This window comes from Pygoscelis adeliae, unplaced genomic scaffold, assembly GCF_000699105.1.
Source record: "Pygoscelis adeliae isolate BGI_AS28 unplaced genomic scaffold, ASM69910v1 Scaffold1, whole genome shotgun sequence".
Classification (NCBI taxonomy): domain Eukaryota; kingdom Metazoa; phylum Chordata; class Aves; order Sphenisciformes; family Spheniscidae; genus Pygoscelis; species Pygoscelis adeliae.
The window spans coordinates 1,763,610-1,773,070 of record NW_008824051.1 but is presented as its reverse complement, the minus strand read 5'-3'; the positions used below and the strand labels follow the sequence as shown (position 1 = coordinate 1,773,070).

The window sequence follows — 9,461 nt, the reverse complement described above, 5'->3', positions numbered from 1 at the left end:
CGGGGTGGGGGTGCGCAGACGGGGTCCGCCCGGGGCAGGGACTGGGCGGCGCGGCTCCCCCGTGCCCCTCGCCTCCGGGTCACCGCAATAAACCCCTCAAGCGGTTTATTTAACTAAATAAACACCCTTTGGGCGTTATTCCGGTGCGCCCCGTTGTCCCAAAATCGGTGGGAAGCCCCCACGGGTGTGCAAAGTCTGTGTGGTTTGCAGAGGTGAGGGGGGAGCGGGAGACGCGTTACGGGGGTCCCGCATTTTGGGGTAAAACGCTGGAAACAGCTCATGAGGTGCTCGAGGCGCGGCTGGGATTCTGCACGTGGCCCGTCGGAGTTTTCCGGCTTTTTCGGGGGTTTTCGGTGGAGTTGGGCAGTGAATGGCGGTGGCGGCTGAGGAGCAGCATCTTACTGCCCGCCTGGCTTGCTCCTGCCCAGACACACAAACGCTCCTGGTCGCCCAGTTTATGTGGGAGCGGAAACTGGCTTTTGTTCGTGAAGATTTGGATTCTGACAAGGCCCAAACAAAGAGTAAAGAGGACAAAGAGTAAAACCAGAAAATAAGGAATAACCTTGAGCGGGACCCAGTAAACTCCCCTCTCCGCCTTGGTGCCTGCCTAGGGATGGACGTTATATGCAAAATGTAAAGTTAAAAATGCTGAATTATGTTGGACTTGAATGCTGTGAAGGTAACTTGATTAGGTTTGTGGCTAACCTGTGAAATAAAGATAATTTTGTATATAATATACTACATATATACACACACACGCACACACTCCAAATCTTATTACTGGTGGACTTGCATTTAGGTGGACTTCAGTAACAGTTGGGTTGTCATATACTGACACGTGAATCATTTAACTTCTGTTGTGTTTCTTGGTTTCGGGTCTTTTTTCCCTCCTAGAAGTCTGGTGTGATGCTACACCTATGCAAGAAGAATTAAGCTGACGTTATGTCAGAAAACTCGAACTAGTTTGCAGTTGTTCCATTTTTTTTTTTTTTTTTTCTTGGCAGGTGCCAACTCACATTTCCCAAGCTCTGCAGAAGGTAGTTGGACACATCAGCTCTGAACTGAAAGCTATATAGTAGCAATTAACACAGCACAGAGCTTGAGATAATGAACTTAGCAGAGTGCCAGGGTATGTTATTTCTGAGCTCGGCCGCATGCTGCCGCAGCGGTTCGGCTTCTGCTGGGGGCTCACTTGTGTCCAGCTGCGTGACTTGAGTTCTGTAGAAACAGGGGGGAGATGGTAATTCTCACTTTGTACGTTTGAGTTGCCTAAAATACACATAGGACTTTTCTGTGCTCTTAGTCTTCCCCCCCCCAAATGCCCCATAAACTGAGCGGCGCCACTGTACACGGAGTTTACGCTTGCAGAGGGTGGTGGAGGTGCTGTGTTGGCTCTAGCTGTGGCACTGCCCTGGGGAGCAGGGGGCTGGAGGCACCGACCCCGTACCGCTTCAGGCGTGCGGCCCGGAGTGCTCTCTGGGACCCTGCTGGAATAAAACTCGGTTGATGTCTTCGTTGTCAGCGTCTTGACCAGAGGATGAAGTTGTGACCCCTTTGGGTGCTGCCACCGAGGCTATACCGAAGGAGCTCCGCAGGGATTGCTCAGCCCAGAAGTAAGATTTTTTCTTTTTATCCAAAAGGGACACCAACCAAGGAGCGTGCTGCCCCAACAGCTTCAACTGCCACAGGTTTTCTGCTTGAGGAGCCTTCCCGCATCCTCTGGGGAGCTCGGGATGGAAGGCGCCAGCATTGCCAGCAGCTATCTCAGTGTCAGGACATGCCAGTCCAGTAAGTAACGGAGCAGATACAGGGATGTGTAATGGTCCTGTCGGACTAGAAAAAGGACTGCCTGGCAAGCGACTGTAGTGCCTGGGAAAGAAGACAGAGGCTTAGGGGCACATCAAGCTCATTTTTACTATCTTTATTAACCATAGGCTCTGCCCGCTCGATGCAGTCAGCTTGAAAACCTGACACGTTGAGCAAAGCCAAACTCTTGGTGAACGAGATAGTTTAGCGCCTGAAGATGCTGTGTATGGATTTAATTTAAACTGATGAGAAAGCGGTGCAGTTCTTGCATGGAAGCATTGGTTCCCTCCCATAAAAACAGTGGAAGTTTTGATGCTGGTTTCACTAGGGTTGTAATTTCACCTTCCTCCCCCGTCATCATTCCTTGGCTTCTCGTTGTTGGGGTTAAAAGGAGCTGGTATTTATGGGAGGAAATATCCCAGGCACTCAGAAGACTTTTTCCAAATACAAGTTCGTGTTACCTTATCAGAACGAGCCAGACAGCGGGATTATAGCTGGCGGGGTGACAGAAAGTAGGAGTGTTGGGAGGAGTGACTGTGTGCCCACAGCACACACAGCACAACGCTGCTCTGCATCTCTTACGCCGCTCCCTTCAAGGGGGTAGTCTTGCTGCACTGCCGCGGTGCAAAATGAGCTGTCTTAAATACAGCTTTCCTTTCCTGGCTGTAAATCAATGGAAAACAGCCTTTAGTCCCCATAAGTAAAGGCTGTCAGCGGTACGGATGCATACTCACTACCTTTTAGCGCAGGTGTAAATTCTGTCCGTTTTATTCCATTTGGCTCCTTGAGGTTTCTTTTTATGGCTTTTGCTGTTCCCCCCCCTCCCGTTAATGAGGTGTATTGTGTATAAGCTCGTATATAGGATGTCACCGCATTGACTGTAACTTACTTGAGGGAAGTAGATGGAGGCAGCGAGTGCCGCATCCTAGCGCGTGTGCCTCGCCGCTCGACAACTGAAATGGTGTTGGGCAACTTCCTGCGCCGAGATGCTGCTGTCAGCGGCACTTGGTGACTCACGTCAGCACGGGGCTTCGTCTCTCAGCAAGTGCGCGCTTGCAGACTGGAAACCTCGTCCGCATCCCAGCGCAGCAACTGAAAGGGTCGGTTTGGGTGCTCGTGGTGTGGCTCTTCCCAGATCCAGCAGCTTCCTTGGCTCCCAGAGAAAACACCCACAAGTAAAACAAGAAAACCCTGAGATGCTGCTTCACTTTTTTTCTGGCTGGACCTTTGTGTGTGATATGTTTATTAGTTCCCTGTCATATTACACGTGCCTTCTGACTTAGTGCACGCTGTGTGATGATGAACTCTCCATCCCATCCTCACCATGCTGGGTAAAAGCACACAGCGATGCTCTGGGGTACTTGCAAAGTACAATTTAAGTCAGGAAGTGGCAGACGGGCTCACCCATGTTTCGGTAATAAATTACGTCGTACGAAAGAAGTGCTGTCTGATGCCAGCCAGTGTCTTTATGACCCCTGGTACTCTGCCTCCTCCCTGTAAAACGCTGCAGAAGCATGAGGGTTGGGGCACACTCGCTTTTGGAGAGCGCTGCTGGGTGCTCCTCGGTGCCGAGGGCCCGGAGGTCTGTGCAGTTTGCAACCGGGAAGACTAGCTGTTGTGTCTGGGGCAGAAATACCCGTGTTACCGAACGGTTGCTCATGTACCCGGACCATTTAAAGAGAAGCCTGGAATTTGTGCAGATAGGAAGATTTATATCAAAAGTCAACGATGTGGATTTTGACTTTTTTTTTTCTCCTAGCGTGTTCAAATTTTTTTCTGTTGTGTTCAAACTAGACTTAGAGCTCCCTACTTTTTCCTCAAAGATTAGGATATGTTAGGGACTCCATTAAATGGGCTACTGCTGCTGCAGAAATCACTCCCACCCCTGCTCTTCTGCACCCTCTGTAAGGATTAGATTATAAGTTGGGAATGTTTTCAGCCAGTTTTGCCCGCTGGCAGAAAATCCTAATATGATTTACTCAGGTTAGCGGTACCCGTCTACGTTGGCTGCCTTGCAGGATGGCAGCTGTGGACTAAGGTGGCTGATGCCACTTCTCTGAACTTGCTAATGGGACGGGTTTGAAATGCAGGGCTGGGCTGAGATCAGGTCTACAGCCTCCAGCTGCGGCGCTTACGGCCGTGTGCGGGCCTTTGCCTACGGCCAGCGACAAACCTGGTCTCTGCCTTACAACCACACACACCTTGATGTGCCTTTGAACGGCACCACTGGGTACCTTCGACTTTGTCGGCGTGACCGCGTTTTCCATCTATTAAGTGCTGGATGGGTGGTATGCGGGTGATGCTGCTCGACCCTCGTGTTATTTTGCTTATGCATCTGGGTGTCCCACCAGTGTGTGTCGTACAAATTGCCATCGCGTTTTTATTGTGGACTTCGTGATGTGTGACTGGATGTATTCCCAAAGCCCATCTCCTGGAGCAGCTTATCTTGATACCATGCTCAGGCTTTGTTTCTTCTCTCAAATTATTTTCAGTGCGTTCCTATCTTGCAGTTTGTAGCTACTTTTAGTTTCCCAGTTCACGTGCAGTCCCCTGCTTGCTTCCTTTTTAACATTCTCACTGGATTGCATTATGCTTAGATTTGGGGCAAGTATGTGGTCACCTAAAAGCTGATTACTGGATGTGGAGAGAGCTCAGCAGCTGGAAAACTTGCACAAAGTAGAACTGAGTGAGTGGGAGCTGGGAAGCTTGCTGCCAAGCAGCAGCAGCAATCACTCATCCCTCATCCTCTGGTCTGTGAGGACCATCACCAGACCGGTTATCAGCCAGTTTGGTTTGGTTTAGGGATGTTGAGTAGTCAAAAGTATGAGCTAGTATGCTTTTGGGCTTTTGACCATGCCATATGAGAAGTGTCAGATGGCATCTTGTACTTCGATGGCTTAATTTTGCTAGCACGGGTGCCTTTCTTCTGTGTTTAGAGAAATTGGTGTCTTCTGTAGCCTTCCATCTGAAGGTGTACCTCAACATACAGACCCTGTGTGATTAAACTGGGCCATTTGTCTATACGAGAAACCTGCTTGGCCCGGCTGTTGCAGTGTGGGGTCACCGTATAGAAGAAAAGATAATTTTGTGCCACAACCATTACGAGCAGAGGGATTATTCTGATATAAAGTAATTTTGAAACAGAAAGCCAAGTTCAAGAGTTGTGGAGTAAAATTAAGAGCAAGTTGGCCGGGGAGGTCAGCATGTTGAAGAGCATCGCTCTGCCGTGCCTGGGGCTCTGGAGGAAAACCTGCGCTTGGGGAGCAGGACATGGGAAACAGCAACTGGTGACAGCTTCACGATCACGAAGTTGTGCTGGTAACGTGGCGGTGGCTTTGTGGTACGGCTCCGATGATGCTTTTAAATGAAATCTTGCGTAAGGGTCACTTGGGGCGAAGCTTCAAATCGTTGGCTTTGAGCTGAAAATCGGGAGTTCTGGTACTTTAAGGCTGAAGAAGGCAGAAAAGCTGGATGGAAAAGACGGCATTATGTTTTCTAATGTTGGTAAATTGGTACAGCCACCAGCTGAAACGTAGCTATATTCACTTCTATTTCAAGAGGATGGTAGAGAAACACGTGGAAGGGTTACCCTGGAAAGGAAATTAGCATCAGAATTATTTTGCAAGGCATTTGCTCAAATGGCTCACTTGTGAACATATCAATGGCTTACATTTTTTTGCATTTTAGTCCATTTAGCAAGCAGTGTACTGAATTTAAGGAACATGACCCGAAGGCATCTTTTGAAAAGCTACTTTTGAAAAGCTACTATTGGCAGTAAAGCATTTTTCTTAAAAGTACCGGGCCCTCCCTCTCTGTAACACCAAGGGGTTTTCTTAATAGTTTAGGTTTCACTGCTGGTTTTTTTTATCACTTCCCAATTTCTCTGTTAGACTGTTTTCATGTGCATGTTTTGAATCTGAGGCACAGGGGACCCCATCCAACAGTGACTGCAGCCTTTGGAAAGGCTTCACGATTGCAAAGTCTCTGCAGGCAGCGCTGGAATAAATGGCCCAGAGACTCTGGGCTGTGCACAGGGTCTGGACTGGGGTCTCGGCATGTCTGAGTTTACCTATCGTTTTCGTTTCAGATATTTACTTCAATCACAAACCCACTTGTGTGTGTGTATATGTGTACTCAATAAAAAAACGAAAACTTTTTTCATACAAGTTAGATTTCGGATGATCTCTCTTTCTCTCACTCCCTGCCCTTCCCCGGGCTATGATAAGGGTTTATTCCCTTACCTTTTTAAATTTTGCAGCGTTTCTTAACTTTTCCTAATATTGGACCTTTTCACTGGGTTTTGTTACTGCGTTTTGGTTTTTTTTCCTTGCCTTTAATTAGATCACAGAGTGTGGGAGAATATTGACATTAAAGGGGCATTAAAATGAGAGAGGCTTGGAAGTATTTCAGCAAATACCTGGAAAACTTCTCTCTTCCTTTGAGCCCACCGATGCCAAGGTTAAAAAGAAACCCTGGAGCTTGAGGCTTGACGGTCCTTTGGTTGGGTTTGGTTTTTTTTTCAGACTGGCTTTGAGAAGCCGATAACCACCTTTTTAACGGGTATTTTTAATTCCCCCCTGCCCCTTTGCAAGCCAAGAGGAGCAGGAAGGGCCCCGACTGCCACGGGTGCTGCCCTGGGGGAGCATCTCTGGGTGCCTTTTGTCACCGGGGGTGCAGCTGCCCGTTCTTCTCCTCTGCAGACAACGGGTCCCAGCTCGCTGAAATCTATGGCCGAGAGGCGGTTTTGTCCCTGGGAGACCGTAATGCCTTTAGTTGTCTTGGATACGTGACATCATATAGTGTTGTAATCAAATATAGGGGGGGGGGGCGGGGCGGACCCCCGGCCTGCCGAGCCGCCCGTGTGAGGTGGGCAGGGGATGGAGCAGGGCAGCCCGAGACAAAGGAGATGAGGGAGGGGGGGAAGGTTAAATTAATGGGGGGGAAAATGGTCTGGTGTCATGCTTTTAATGCTCCCGGTCAAGCGGATGTCGTGCTTTTTGTCGATGGGTTTTCACTAGTTGTGCCAAGATTTTTTTTTTTTTGTGGCTCTTCCCTCTAACGGGCGAAAACTTGAAGTTGGTCCTGTGCTGTCTTGAAAGTGTATTGTGAACTTGTGTAGGTGAGTGGTGACAGTCATTTATTTGTGCAATTCTTGTGCTGTTTTAGCAACACGATACCTACATTGATGTATTTAAGTGAGGACAATCCCTGGTGTCGATGTGCCTCCTGTAAATGCAAGGGAATATGAAAAATCCATAGAAGAGTTTGCATGCAAGAGTTGCTTGTGTGCAAAGGCACATACCAATCTTTTAAAATATTCTCTCAGAGCGTGTATATGTTAGTACAAAAGTTGTGTGCAAAGTACACAAATTGCCCCAGCTGTATCACTAAGGCTGCATGCCCTGAGCTTGTTGCAGAGAGGGTGGCTGCAGAGCTGCTTTCATTAATGTAAGTGTGATATGGCTAAAAATCTCTTCTCCTGGCTTAAAATCATATTCTACTCCTCAGACTTTGACAATGCATGGTAAGATTTTTTTTTTTTTTTAATTTTTATTTTTTAAATCTGGAGGGAAATTACTGCACTGTTAGCAGGTTCCAGGTCTTCCTGCTGCTAGCAGAGGTGACCTAGTTGCTACAGAAATAAATCGGTACATTAGTTGCAGAGAAGGTTGTCCTAACCTGGGGCACTGATGTTGTGCAGATGCCAAACGGCACCTTTCATCTGACGCCACTGGAGAGTGAAGAAGGGTCAAGCAGCAGCAGCAGCAGCAGCAGCAGCTCTGCTCACATGCTAACTTGGCATGGACAAGGTCTATGGCGTCTTTTAACGAAAAGGCTGAATTCTTTCTTGTCGGGTCGACGAGTCCAGCCGTGGTGGCCGTAGTACTAAAATGACAGCTGTGCACCATTACCTGCAACACTGCTGGTTCTGGAGAAGGTCACCTTTGGTGGGATGGAGGTATCTACTGTGGCTTTGCCCACTGGACCTGGACTCTGCTGGAGCTGAGACTTCTTCAGGAAGGGCTGCTGCAAAAAAAGCGTGCTTCCCTGCTTGCCTGAGGATATGCCCAAGTGGACTCCCAGTTTTGTTAAGGCAGCTTTGTCTTCATAGCATACTTATGCATTAAAATATTTGTTTCTGTGGCAGAACACAGTGGTGCTCAAGGTCCTCCATCAAAATGAAGGCATAGCTGGGGATGTGTATGGGGGCGTGCAAACCTGGTTTAACCCCAGATGTGTTCCACTAGGCTGAGGACCTTCCAGCCCCCATAACCTTTCCCAAACTTAGCTCTTCAGTGAGTTTGAAAGAAGACTGCAAAAATTATCTTGTCTCATGATGTTGAATCTCCTCCGATCTGCTAGGGCTTCTCTGAACCTGACTGCCACCTGAATACACCTGCAGCCTTCATCAGCCCCTTCAGACCTGGGCTGCGCTGTCTGGGTAGCGAGTGGCCTGGAAGAGCAGGACTTCACTGGGCTTTGGGTGCTGGACTGGTGTTTATTATTTCTGTGTGCTCCTGAGCGATGCTAAAATCACAAGACAGCTGGACAGAAGGTTGTCTCTCTTGCCCTAACTTTTATTTGAGCAACCTCAGTTGACTTTGCAGCCTTTTAATCATCTTATCCTAGAATCATAGTCCTCTGTATATAATTACCATGCAAAATAATTGTTGTGGTTTAACCCCAGCTGGCAACTAAGCACCACACAGCCGCTTGCTCGCTCCCCCCCGGTGGGATGGGGGAGAGAATCGGAAAGGTAAAAGTGAGAAAACTTGTGGGTTGAGATAAAGACAGTTTAATAGGTAAAGCAAAAGCCATGTGCTCAAGCAAAGCAAAACAAGGAATTCATTCACCGCTTCCCATGGGCAGGCAGGTGTTCAGCCATCTCCAGGAAAGCAGGGCTCCATCACGCATAACAGTTACTTGGGAAGACAAACACCATCACTCCAAACGTCCCCCCCTTCCTTCTTCTTCCTCCAGCTTTATATGCTGAGCATGACGTCATATGGTGGGGGATATCCCTTTGGTCAGTTGGGGTCAGCTGTCCCAGCTGTGTCCCCTCCCAACTTCTTGTGCACCCCCAGCCTGCTTGCTCGTGGGGTGGTGTGAGAAGCAGAAAAGGCCTTGACTCTGAGTAAGTGCTGCTCAGCAACAATGAAAACATCTCTGTGTTATCAACACTGTTTCCAGCACAAACCCAAAACACAGCCCCATACTAGCTGCTATGAAGAAAATTAACTCTACCCCAGCCAAAACCAGCACGGGGGTGTGTGTGTATACAAATGATATTGGTCCAGTTTGACCTCCCATGCTGTTTGAAAGAGTGGCGTATTTTGATAATCTTGAGGTACCTATTCTACATAGTCTTGCCTTGGCATAAAACAAGAATGATGGTTTTAGCAGCAGGACCACCCTAGTCACCCTAGTCTGAGACCTCTCTTTTGAGTTAAGGGTGGATGCTGAGCGCAGACACAGTATTATTGTCCGAGCACGTTGTCCTGGTTTCGGCTGGGATAATTTTCTTCCTAGTAGCTGGTACAGTGCTGTGTTTTGGATTTAGTATGAGAATGATGTTGATAACACACTGATGTTTTAGTTGTTGCTAAGTGGTGCTTACACTAGTCAAGGACTTTTCAGCTCCTCATGCCCTGCCA

The 9,461-nt window shown here is 48.2% G+C and overlaps 1 protein-coding gene across 2 annotated transcripts in view; it reads left to right on the top strand.

Annotated features, from left to right (window-relative positions):
* The first annotated feature begins 1,555 nt into the window (after positions 1-1,555).
* The window catches only part of FOXN2 (forkhead box N2), a 33,667-nt gene continuing 25,761 nt past the window's right edge, over positions 1,556-9,461 (top strand). For both annotated transcript variants that reach the window (XM_009333616.1, XM_009333614.1), the window contains exon 1: positions 1,556-1,788. The gene's annotated coding sequence lies outside the window, so the exon portion shown is untranslated. The remainder of the gene's footprint in view (positions 1,789-9,461) is intronic.